Here is a 13,567-nt window from a genome sequence, read left to right on the forward strand (position 1 = left end):
AAGACAGTAGGAAAAGCAGAGAGACGGAAGGGACAAAGCATCTCCATCGCTTATCTGAAGTTCTCACCAAGAATTGCATAAGTATCTCTATCTTTATCTTTATGTTTTTATTCATATATCATCCATAACCATTTGAGTCTGCCTGACTAAGATTTACAAGGTGACCATAGCTTGCTTCATACCAACAATCTCCGTGGGATCGACCCTTACTCGCGTAAGGTTTATTACTTGGACGACCCAGTGCACTTGCTGGTTAGTTGTGCGAAGTTGTGTTTATGCCATGGTATTGAACACCAAGTTTTTGGATTCATTACCGGGGATTATTTGAGTTGTGAAAAGTAGTGATCACAATTTCGTGCACCAATAAGCTTGTCTCAATGACTTGTCTGCCAATTGTAATAAGAACAAGGCAGGTTGTACCTCAATGATCCCCAGCTTCTCCATTACAGAGAGTGGCATAAGATTTATCCCTGACCCCAGATCACATAGAGCTTTTTCAAAGGTCATGGTGCCTATGGTACAAGGTATTAAGAACTTGCCAGGATCTTGTCTCTTTTGAGGTAAAATTTGCTGAATCCAGGTATCCAGTTCACTAATGAGCAAGGGAGGTTCACTTTCCCAAGTCTATTACCAAACAACTTGGCATTCAGCTTCATGATAGCTCCTAATATTGAGCAACTTGCTCTCCAGTCACATCTTCATCCTCTTCAGAGGAAGAATAGTCTTCAGAGCTCTTGAATGGCAGAAGGAGATTTAATGGAATCTCTATGGTCTCTATGAGCCTCAGATTCCTTTGGATCCTTAATAGGAACTCCTTCTTGCTTGAGGGACGTCCCAGGAGGTCTTCCTCACTGGGATTTTCATCCTCCTCCTCCCTTGTGCATTCGGCCATATTGATTTATCAATGGCCTTGCACTCTCCTTTTGGATTCTCTTCTGTATTGCTTGGGAATACTGGGAGGAGTTTCATGACTTTCTTACTCGTGGCCCACTTGTGCCTCCAGATTTCTAATGGAGGATCTTGTTTCACTCATGAAACTGAAAGTGGCTTTTGACAGATCAGAGACTAGATTGGCTATATTAGAAGTGTTTTGTTCAGAATTCTCTGTCTGTTGCTGAGAAGATGATGGAAAGGCTTGCTATTGCTCAGCCTGTTGCGTCCACCATTGTTAAAGCCTTGTTGAGGCTTTTGTTGATCCTTCCATGAGAAATTTGGATGATTTCTCCATGATGAGTTATAGGTGTTTTCCATAAGGTTCACCCATGTATTAACCTCTGCCATGGCAGGGTTCTCAGGATCATAAGCTTCTTCAGAAGCTGCCTCTTTAGTACTGTTGGATGCATGTTGCCATCCATTCAGATTTGAGAGATCATGTTGACCTGTTGAGTCACACTTTGTTCTGAGCCAATATGGCATTCAGAGTATCAATTCAAGAACTCCTTTCTTCTGAGGTATCCCATTATTCACGGAGTTCCTCTCAGAAGTGTACATGAATTGGTTGTTTGCAACCATGTCAATGAGTTCTTGAGCCTCTTCAGGCGTTTTCTTTAGGTGAATAGATCCACCTGCAGAATGGTCCAATGACATTTTCGAAAATTCAGATAGACCATAATAGAATATATCTAATATGGTCCATTCTGAAAACATGTCAGATGGACATCTTTTGGTCAGCTGCTTGTATCTTTCCCAAGCTTCATAGAGGGATTCACCATCTTTTTGCTTGAAGGTTTGAACATCCACTCTTAGCTTGCTCAGCTTTTGAGGAGGAAAGAATTTATCCAAGAAGGCTGTGACTAGCTTATCCCAGGAGTCCAGGCTATCCTTAGGTTGTGAATCCAACCATATTCTAGCTCTGTCTCTTATAGCAAAAGGGAAAAGCATGAGTCTGTAGACTTCAGGATCAACTCCATTTGTCTTTACAGTCTCACAGATTTGCAAGAACTCAGTTAAAAACTGATAAGGATCTTCAGATGGAAGTCCATAAAACTTGCAGTTTTGTTGCATTAAGGCAACTAGTTGAGGCTTAAGCTCAAAATTATTGGCTCCAATGGCAGGAATGGAGATGCTTCTTCCATCAAATTTGGATGTTGGCTTTGTGAAGTCACCAAGCATTCTCCTTGCATTACTATTATTTTCGGCTGCCATCTCCTTCTCTTGTTCGAAAATTTCTGAAAGGTTGTTTCTGGATTGTTGTAATTTAGTTTCTCTTAGTTTCCTTTTTAGAGTCCTTTCAGGTTCAGGATCAATTTCAACAAAAGTGCCTTTTTCCCTGTTCTTGCTCATATGAAAGAGAAGAAAACAGGAAAAGAAGAGGAATCCTCTATGTCACAGTATAGAGATTCCTTTATGTTAGTAGAAAAAGAAAAGGGAGAAGAATGCAGAAGAGTGGGTTCGGATTTTTTTAGATGAAGAGAGATGAAGAGAAGTGTTAGTAATTAAATAATTAAATAGAAGAAGAGAAGAGAAAGAGAATTTGAAAATAATTTTAAAAAAAAGGTTAGTGATTTTCGAAAATTAGAGATAAGATGTAATTAAAATTAAAACATGAAACAATAAGAATTTTTGAAAAAAAAGGTGAGATATTTTTGAAAATTAGAGAGGGAAAAGTAGTTAGGTGGTTTTTAAAAAAGATAGGAAACAAACAAAAAGTTAGTTAGTTGATTGAAAAAGATTTGAAATCAAATTTTAAAAAGATAAGAAGATAAGAAGTTAGATAAGATATTTTGAAATCAAATTTTGAGAAAGATAAAATTTTGAAAAGGATAAGATAAGATATGTTTGAAAAAGATTTGATTTTAAAATTAAAATTAATTACTAACAAGAAACTAAAAGATAAGATTCTAGAACTTAAAGATTGAACCTTTCTTAACAAGCAAGTAACAAACTTCAAATTTTTGAATCAATCACATTAATTGTTAGCTAATTTTCAAAAATTTGATATAAAGATAAGAAAAAAGATTTTGAAAATAATTTGAAAAATAATTTTGAAATTTTCGAGAAAATAGAAAAAAAATGAAAAAGATATGATTTTTGAAAAAGATTTTGAAAAGATAAGATTTTTTAAATTGAAAATTTGACTTGACTTGTAAGAAACAACTAATTTTGAAAATTTTTGACTAAGTCAACTCAAATTTTTGAAAATTATGAGAAAAATAAGGAAAATATATTTTTTTTTATTTTTGAATTTTTAATTATGATAGAGAAAAACACAAACATGCCCCAAAACTTAAAAATTTTGGATCAAAACACATGATGCATGCAAGAACAATATGAATGTCAAGATGAACACCAAGAACACTTTGAAGATCATGATGAACATCAAGAACATATTTTTGAAAAATTTTTGATGCAAAGAAAACATGCAAGACACCAAACTTAGAAATCTTTAATGCATGGACTCTAACAAACGAAAAATGCATATGAAAAACAACAAACAACACAAAACAAGATATCATCAAGATCAAACAAGAAGACTTGTCAAGAACAACTTGAAGATCATGAAGAACACTATGAATGCCTGGAATTTTCGAAAAATGTAAGAAAAATTTTTAAAGCATACAATTGACACCAAACTTAAAACATGATACAAGACTCAAACAAGAAACACAAAATATTTTTGGTTTTTATGATTTTATTAATTTTTTTTTGGAAATATTTTTGGAAAAACAAAAAAGAAAAGAAAAATTTTGAAAAAGTTTTTGAAAAGAAAATTACCTAATCTGAGCAACAAGATGAACCGTTAGTTGTCCATACTCGAACAATCCCCGGCAACGGCGCCAAAAACTTGGTGGACGAAATTGTGATCAACAATAATGGCTCTTTGACATGTGCCAAAAAAAAACTAACCCAGCACTTTCTTTTCACAACTCCGTTCAACTTAACCAGCAAGTGTACTGGGTCATCCAAGTAATACCTTACGTGAGTAAGGGTCGATCCCACAGAGATTGTTGGTATGAAGCAAGCTATGGTCACCTTGTAAATCTCAGTTAGGCAGATTAAATGGTTATGGGTTTCGAAAATTAATAATAAATAGAAAATAAAAAGGGATAGAAATACTTATGTAAATCAATAGTGGGAATTTCAGATAGGCGTGTGGAGATGCTAGAATCCTTTCGAATCTCTACTTTCTTATTGCTTTCATCCAATCCTTCTTAATCCTTTCCATGGAAAGCTGTATGTAGGGCATCACCATCATCAATGGCTACTTTTAATCCTCTCGGGAAAATGGTCCTATGCGCTGTCACTGCACGGCTAATCGTCTGGAGGCATCACCCTTGTTGATAGCTACATCCCATCCTCTCAGTGAAAATGGTCCAAATGCTCTGTCACGGCACGGCTAATCATCTGTCAGTTCTCAATCAGGTTGGAGTAGAATCCATTGATTCTTTTGCGTTTGTCATCACGCCCAGCCTTCAAGAGTTTGAAGCTCGTCACAGTCATTCAATACTGGAATCCTACTCGGAATACCACAGACAAGGTTAGACTTTCCGGATTCCCGGGATCCTACTCGGAATACCACATACAAGGTTAGACTTTCCGGATCCCCATGAATGCCGCCATCTATCTAGCTTATACCACGAAGATTCTGTTGGGAAATCTAAGAGATATGCGTCCGGCCTAAGGTAGAATGGAAGTGGTTGTCAGTCACGCGCGTTCATAGGTGAGAATGATGATGAGTGTCACGGATCATCACATTCATCAAAGTGTTGTGTAACGTATATCTTGGAATAAGAATAAGAGAGAATTGAATAGAAAGTAATAGTAATTGTATTGAAACTTGAGGTACAGCAGAGCTCCACACCCTTAATCTATGGTGTGCAGAAACTCCACCATTGAAAATACATAAGTGAGAGGTTCAGGCATGGCCGAATGGCCAGCCCCCTAAAACGTGCTCAATGGCCTCCGAAGAAGAAGAATAAAACAAAACTAAGACCAAAGATGAAACGTGGTCAAACGACGTTTAATACAATAGTTAAATGTCCTATTTATACTAGACTAGCTACTAGGGTTTACATGAGTAAGTAATTGATGCATAAATCCACCTCCGGGGCCCACTTGGTGTATGCTTGGGCTGAGCTTGATCTATCCACGAGCTGAGGCTTTTCTTGGAGTTGAACGCCAAGTTATAACGTGTTTTGGGCGTTCAACTCCGGATCATAACGTGTTTCTGGCGTTTAACTCCAGACAGCAGCATGTACTTGGCGTTCAACGCCAAGTTACGTCGTCAATTTCCGAATAAAGTATGGACTATTATATATTGCTGGAAAGCTCTGGATGTCTACTGTCCAACGCAGTTGAGAGCGCGCCATTTGGAGTTCTGTAGCTCCAGAAAATCAATTTTGAGTGCAGGGAGGTCAGATTCCAACAGCATCAGCAGTCCTTTTGTCAGCCTTTTTTAGAGTTTTGCTCAAGTCCCTCAATTTCAGCCAGAAATTACCTGAAATCACAGAAAAACGCACAAACTCATAGTAAAGTCCAGAAATGTGAATTTAACATAAAAACTAATGAAAACATCCCTAAAAGTAGCTTGAACTTACTAAAAACTACCTAAAAATAATGACAAAAAGCGTATAAATTATCCGCTCATCACATTACTTTTTGTTTTTTCATAACCATTTATGGCACCTAAGGCCGGAGGAACCTCTAGAAAGAGGAAAGGGAAGGCAAAAGCTTTCACCTCCGAGTCATGGGAGATGGAGAGATTCATCTCAAAGGTCCATCAAGACCACTTCTATGAAGTTGTAGCCAAGAAGAAAGTGATCTCTGAGGTCCCTTTCATTCTCAAGAAGAATGAGTATCTGGAGATTTGACATGAAATCCGAAGAAGAGGTTGGGATGTTCTCACCAACCCCATTCAACAAGTCGAGATCTTAATGGTTCAAGAGTTCTATGCCAATGCATGGATCACTAGAAACCATGATCAAAGTATGAATCCAAATCCAAAGAATTGGCTTACAATGGTTCGGGGGAAATACTTAGATTTCAGTCCAGAAAATGTAAGGTTGGCGTTCCACTTGCCAATAATGTAAGAAAACGCACGCCCCTACACTAGAAGGGTCAACTTTGATCAAAGGTTGGACCAAGTTCTCATGGACATATGTGTGGAAGGAGCTTAATGGAAAAGAGACTCAAGAGGCAACCCGGTTCAATTGAGAAGACTGGACCTTAAGCCTGTGGCTAGAGGATGGTTGGAGTTTATCCAACGCTCCATCATTCCTACTAGCAACCGATCTGAAGTGACTGTAGATCGGGCCATCATGATCCATAGTATCATGATTGGGGAGGAAGTGGAAGTTCATGAGATCATACCTCTAGAACTCTACAAGGCGGCTAACAAATCCTCCAGTTTGGCAAGGTTAGCCTTTCCTCATATCATTTGTCACCTATACAATTTGGTTGGGATTGACATAGAAGGAAACATCCTCATTGAAGAAGACAAGCCCATCACTAAGAAAAGGATGGAGCAAACAAGAGAGCCCACTCATGGACCTCAATAAGAGCATGAAGAAATTCCTCATGAAATCCCTGATATGCCTCAAGGGATGTATTTTCCTCCACACAACTATTGGGAGCAACTCAACACCTCTTTGGAAGGCTTGAGTTACAACATGGACCAACTAAGGGTGGAGCACCAAGAGCACTCCATCATTCTCCATGAGATTAGAGAAGATCAAAGAGCTATGAGGGAGGAGCAACAAAGGCAATGAAGAGGCATAGAGGAGCTCAGACATTCCATTGGATCTTCAAGAGGAAGAACTAGCCGCCATCACTAAGGTGGACCCGTTCTTTAATTTCCTTGTTCTTATTTTTCTATTTTTCGAATTTGATGCGTTATGTGTTATCCATGTTTGTGTCTTCATTACATGATCATTAGTGTCTAGTATCTATGCCTTAAAGCTATGAATAATTTCATGAATCCTTCACCTCTTTTAAATGAAAAATGTGCTTAATTACAAAAGAACAAGAAGTACTTGGATTTCAAATTTTATCTTGAAATTAGTTTAATTATTTTGATGTGGTGGCAATACTTTTTGTTTTTTGAATGAATGCTTAAATAGTGCATATTTTTTATAGTGAAGTTTATGAATGTTAAAATTGTTGGCTCTTGAAAGAATGATGAACAAAGAGAAATGTTATTGATAATCTAAAAAATCATGAAATTGATTTTTGAAGCAAGAAAAAGCAGTGAAAAAAAAAGAAAAAGTGTTGAAAAAAAAGAAGAAAGAAAAAGAAAAAGCAAGCAGAAAAAGCCAATAGCCCTTTAAACCAAAAGGCAAGGGTAAAAAGGATCGAAGGCCTTGAGCATCATTGGATAGGAGGGCCCAAGGAAATAAAATCCAGGCCTAAGCGGCTAAATCAAGCTGTCCCTAACCATGTGCTTGTGTCATGAAGGTCCAACTGAAAATCTTGAGACTGAGTGGTTAAAGTCATGATCCAAAGCAAAAAGAATGTGCTTAAGAACTCTGGACACCTCTAACTGGGGACTTTAGCAAAGCTGAGTCACAATCTGAAAAGGTTCACCCAATTATGTGTCTGTGGCATTTATGTATCCGGTGGTAATACTGGAAAACAAAGTGCTTAGGGCCACGGCCAAGACTCATAAAGTAGCTGTGTTCAAGAATCAACATACTGAACTAGGAGAATCAATAACACTATCTGAAATTCTGAGTTCCTATAGATGCCAATCATTCTGAATTTCAAAGGATAAAGTGAGATGCCAAAGCTGTTCAGAAGCAAAAAGCTACTAACCCCGCTCATCTAATTGGGACTAAGTTTCATTGATATTGTGAGATTCATTGTATATTCTCTTCTTTTTAACCTATTTGTTTTCAGTTGCTTGGGGACAAGCAATAATTTAAGTTTGGTGTTGTGATGAGCGGATAATTTATACGCTTTTTGGCATTATTTTTAGATAGTTTTTAGTAGGATCTAGCTACTTTTTAGTATATTTTTATTAATTTTTAAGAAAAATTCACATTTCTGGACTTTACTATGAGTTTGTGTGTTTTTTTGTGATTTTAGGTATTTTCTGGCTGAAATTGAGGGACTTGAGCAAAAATCTGATTCAGAGGCTGAAAAAGGACTGCTGATGCTGTTGGATTCTGACCTCCCTGCACTCGAAGTGGATTTTTTGGAGCTTTAGAAACCCAAATGGTGCGCTCTTAAAGACATCCAGGGCTTTCCAGCAATATATAATAGTTCATACTTTGCTCGAGTTTTGACGATGCAAACTGGCGTTCAAACGCCAACTTCTTGCCCTATTATGGCGTTAAACGCCAGAAACAGGTTACAAGCTAGCGTTAAACACCCAAAATAGGCTGCAAACTGGTGTTTAACTCCAAGAGAAGTCTTTACACATGAAAGCTTCAATTCTCAACCCAAGCTCACACCAAGTGGGCCCGGAAGTGGATTTCTGCATTATTTACTTATTTCTGTAAACCCTAATAACTAGTCTAGTATAAATAGGATCTTTTACTATTGTATTAGACATCTATGCTGGGATCTTTGGATTATTTTTTAGTCCTTAGACATTGGAGGCTGGTCTCACGGCCATGCCTGGACCTTCATCACTTATGTATCTTCAACGGTAGAGTTTCTACATACCATAGATTAAGGTGTGGAGCTATGCTGTTCTTCGAGTATTAATGCAAAGAACTATTGTTCTTCTATTCAATTTACGCTTATTCTTATTCTAAGATATTCATTCGTACCCAAGAACATGATGAATGTGATGATTATGTGACGCTCATCATCATTCTCAACCTATGAATGCGTGCCTGACAAACACTCCCGTTCTACATGCAAACGAGCTTGAATGCATATCTCTTAGCCTTCTGGTTCACGATCAGAGTCTTTGTGATATAAGCTAGAATCAATTGGCAGCATTCTTGAGATCCGGAAAGTCTAAACCTTGTCTGTGGTATTCCAAGTAGGATCTGGGATGGGATGACTGTGACGAGCTTCAAACTCGCAAGTGTTGGGCGTAGTGACAGATGCAAAAGGACCAATAGATCCTATTCCAACATGAGTGAGAACCGAAAGATGATTAGCCTTGCGGTGACAGCGCATTTGGACCATTTTCACTGAGAGGACGGACGGTAGCCATTGACAACGGTGATCCCCCAACATACAGCTTGCCATAGAAATGAGTATGAAGGATTGGATGAAGGCAGTAGGAAAGCAGAGATTCAGAAGGGATAACGCATCTCCATACGCTTATCTGAAATTCCCACCAATGTATTACATAAGTATCACTATCTTTATTTTATGTTTTATTTATCTTTTAATTATCAAAACTCCATAACCATTTGAATCCGCCTGACTGAGATTTATAAGATGACCATAGCTTGCTTCAAGCCGACAATCTCCGTAGGATCGACCCTTACTCACGTAAGGTTTATTACTTGGATGACCCAGAGCACTTGCTAGATAGTTGTGTGACGTTGTGAAAAAGAGTTGAGATTACAATTGTGCGTACCAAGTTGTTGGCACCATTGAGATCACAATTTCATGCACCAGTGTTGGAGCTTCATTTGGATGTTATTTTATTAATTCGACCTTAGGGATCTTTTGTGGAATGATTTGACAATTGACATATTAATTTAGCTCTCCCATACATTTGGATTATATTATTTTCTTTCCTATTTTAACTTGCACACCAAGCGGTTGTGAAAAAAAGCTTTTATGGTATTCTGAATTCTATTTTCTTCTACTCTTTTACCTGAATACATCTTTTTCACAACACTTGCAAACCATCTGTATTTGGGATTATCATTCACAATTGTCATCATTACACATGCTCTTTCAATTGGCACATTTAATACTTGATGCTTGAGCTATGCTTCTCATGCCTATTTCTGCATGCCATAAACACTCCTGTATCTCATTATTATGAATTGCCTTTTTGCTCCTAATTGTTATCTTACTTACCTGTTGCAGCTACCATGTATTTAAGCTATTATCCTCTCTTTGGCATTCATTATCACTTGAAATCTCTTCCTCCTGGTTCTTTCATTCTTTATATTTAATATTCTTCCTTCTCTTTCTTCTTTAGACATGGGAACCTAGAAAGGAAAAGAGAAAGCCACTGACAAGAAACCGGCACGGAAAGGAACCCAGAGACCTCTAGCTAAGGCACCTCTACCTACAAGCGTCAGTTAGAGAAACCCATCCACTTGCACATCTTAGCATGCACCGAGGACGGTACAATCTTTAAGAGTATGGAGGTCGATACTGATCTCCATGGGTTAGTTATTTTCTTCTCAACACCAATATTATACTTTATTTGTTAGTTCATTGTTGTATTTGTATGTTTAAATTGCATGTTTGTTTGATTTTGTGCATGTTTCATTCTATATCTCTTTTGTGTTAAAACTTGTTTGAAGCTTATATTTGGAACATGGTTTAGAGCCAGAACACACAACCTGTGAGATTTGAGCTTAATTACATGGTTACATTATTTAACCATAACATTTTATTCTTGTGTGTTTCCTTCTCTATGATTGTAGACTTTACTTTGTTCCATTCTATATGTCCACTATTTAGTGTATTTACATGCTTGAATATGATTGAGGCCATTACTTGTTTTCGCTCACTTATCCCAAATAGCCTACCCTTTCAATTACCTTTGTTAGCCACTTTGAGCCTTTTAATCCCCATTTGTTTTATATTTTACCACATCACTAACCTTAAGCGGAAAAACAAATTAAATACCCCAAATTGAATCTTTGGTTAGCTTAAATTAAGGATTGTGTATCAATTAAATGTGGGGAACTGTGGGAACTTGGGTTGATGAAAGTGTACAGTGTTTCATTGACAAAATATTGAGAATTTGGGTACCTACTCATGTGAGACCATAAAAATTAAAAATCCATGTGCATTGACATGTTATGTTTACTTTTATATTTTAAAAAAAAATTAAATAAATAAAAAATAAAAAATAAAAAATAAAAAAAAAATAATAAAAAATAAAAAGAATATATATATATATATATATATATATATATATATATATATATATATAGGGGATAAAATTACCCCAATGCTAAGTTTAATAAAAAATCAATGCATATGTGATAAAATTAGAAGAAATATTTGGTACATGAGTATGTGATACAAAAGTAAGAATTATAGGGTAGCTAGGCATGATTTTAAAGTATGTGTGTATGTTAGGTGAAAGCTTAGGTTAATTAAAGATTCATATTTCAGCTCACTTAGCCATACATATATATATCCTCACCTTTACCTTAGCCCCATTACAACCTTGAAAAGACCTCATGATATTTGCATTAGTACATTAAATATTTGTTGATTGGTTAGATGAAGAACAAAGTTTTAGAAAGCATGACTAGAGAAGAGTAGAGTGATCAACCCTAGACACTTGAGAGATTAGAGTGCATATACACTACCAGTAAGGGTTCAATGCTTGATTCTATGTTCCCTGCTTTCATGAGCTATCTTCTTACAAGTTTACTTGTCTTTACTGTATGATTTGAATTAGTGGAATTTGATTTATGTTTGTCATGGAGAACTTATTTACTTTTAACCAAGAAGATAGAAACATCTCAGCATATAGTTGCATTCATATACATAGGTTGCAATGCATTTCATAAGTCTTACCATTCCTTTTCACTTTTATAGCTTCTCTTGAGCTTAGCATGAGGACATGCTACTGTTTAAGTGTGGGGAGATTTGATGCACCACTATTTCGTGGTACATCTTGTGCTTAATTGAGTGGATTTTATCCACTAGTCTCATACTTATTCATATTATTTGCATGGTTTTACAATTCCTTCCCAGAATTTGTTCTATGATTGAAAACATGTTTCTTTGGCCCTAAATTTTCTATGTTTAATCCCTTCTTATTATCATTCGATGTCGTGATATGTGTGTTGAGTGTATTCAGGCTTTATAGGGCAGGAATGACTTAGAGGATGGAAAGAGCATGCAAAAGTGGAAGGAATACAAGAAACTGAAGGAATTGCTAAGCTGTCCAGCTTGACCTCTTCGCACTCAAATGGTCATAACTTGAGCTACAGAGGTCCAATTGAGGCGATTCTAGTTGCGTTGGAAAGCTAACATCCGAGGCTTCAAAATAGTGGCTGTATAGCAAAACGACGCGCATGCGTGAATCACGCGCACGCATCATTCTGTAGAAATTCCAGTGACCTGCACGTATTTGAATTCGCTCCCAGCGATTTCTGGGCTGTTTTTGGCCCAGTTTTCGCCCCAGAAAACACAGATTAGAGGCTATAAAGTGGGGGAATGTATCCATTCAAAAGTACAACATTCATTATTCACAATTTTAGTTTTAGATGTAGTTTTTCTAGAGAGAGACTCTCTCCTCTCTCTTAGTTTTTAGGATTTAGGATTTCTATTAGTTTTAGGCTATTTCTTCTTCATTCCAGGTTCAATGTTCCTTTACTTTAATTTCCTTCTACTTTTATTTATTCTATTATTTTAGGTTGTTAATATTGGTTTATGAACTCCATGTTAGGATTGATTTTCTTAATTAATACACATTGAGGTATTTCAGATTTAAGATTTCTTTCTTCAAATTCATGTTATTGATGCTTCCAATTTAATTTAGAATTTTTCCCTTTGCTTTGGTTGAGTAATTGGTGACACTTGAGTTATCAAACTCAGCTGATGATTAAAAATTGGAATTTGCTAATTAATTTGGATCCCTCTAAAGCTAGTCTTTCCATAGGAGTTGACTAGGACTTGAGGAATCAAATTAATTAGTCCACTTGACTTTCCTTTATTTAGTAAGGGTTAACTAAGTGGGAGCAATAAACAATTCTCATCACACCTGATAAGGATAACTAGGATGGGATTTCCAGTTCTTATACCTTGCAATGGTGTTCATGATAATTAATTTACTTTATTGCTAATTTATTTCCTTGTTCCCTATTTCCAAAATCCAAAAATATACTTTTTTTCATAACCAATAATAAATCATACTTCCCTGCAATTCCTTGAGAGACGACCCGAGGTTTAAATACTTCGGTTATAAATTTTATTGGGTTTTGTTACTTGTGACAACCAAACTTTTGTACGAAAGGATTCTTTGTTGGTTTAGAGACTATACTAGCAATGAGAGTTTATTTTGTGAATTCTTTACTAGCAGAAATCAGTTCGTCACGCAGCATCTCCATTCCTGTCATTGGTGCAAACAACTTTGAGTTGAAACCACAACTGGTCACTCTAGTACAACAGAACTGCCAGTTTTATGGACTTCCACAAGCTCATGCTCTTTCCCTTTGCTGTAAGAGATAGAGAAAGGTTATAGCTGGATTATCAGCCTAAAAAAAGCCTAGACACCTGGGAGAAGGTGGTCAATGGATTCTTAACCAAGTTCTTTCCACCTCAGAAGCTGAGCAAGCTCAGAGTGGAAGTACAAACCTTCAGACAAAAAGAGGGAGAATCCCTCTAGGAAGCTTGGAAAAGATACAAGCAACTGATTAGAAGATGTCCTCCTGACATGATCTCAGATTGAACCATGTTATATATTTTTTATGATAGCCTATCTGAGATCTCTAAGATGGCATTGGACTACTCTGTAGGT

The sequence above is a fragment of the Arachis stenosperma genome, chromosome 9 (genome assembly GCF_014773155.1).
Source record: "Arachis stenosperma cultivar V10309 chromosome 9, arast.V10309.gnm1.PFL2, whole genome shotgun sequence".
Taxonomy (NCBI): domain Eukaryota; kingdom Viridiplantae; phylum Streptophyta; class Magnoliopsida; order Fabales; family Fabaceae; genus Arachis; species Arachis stenosperma.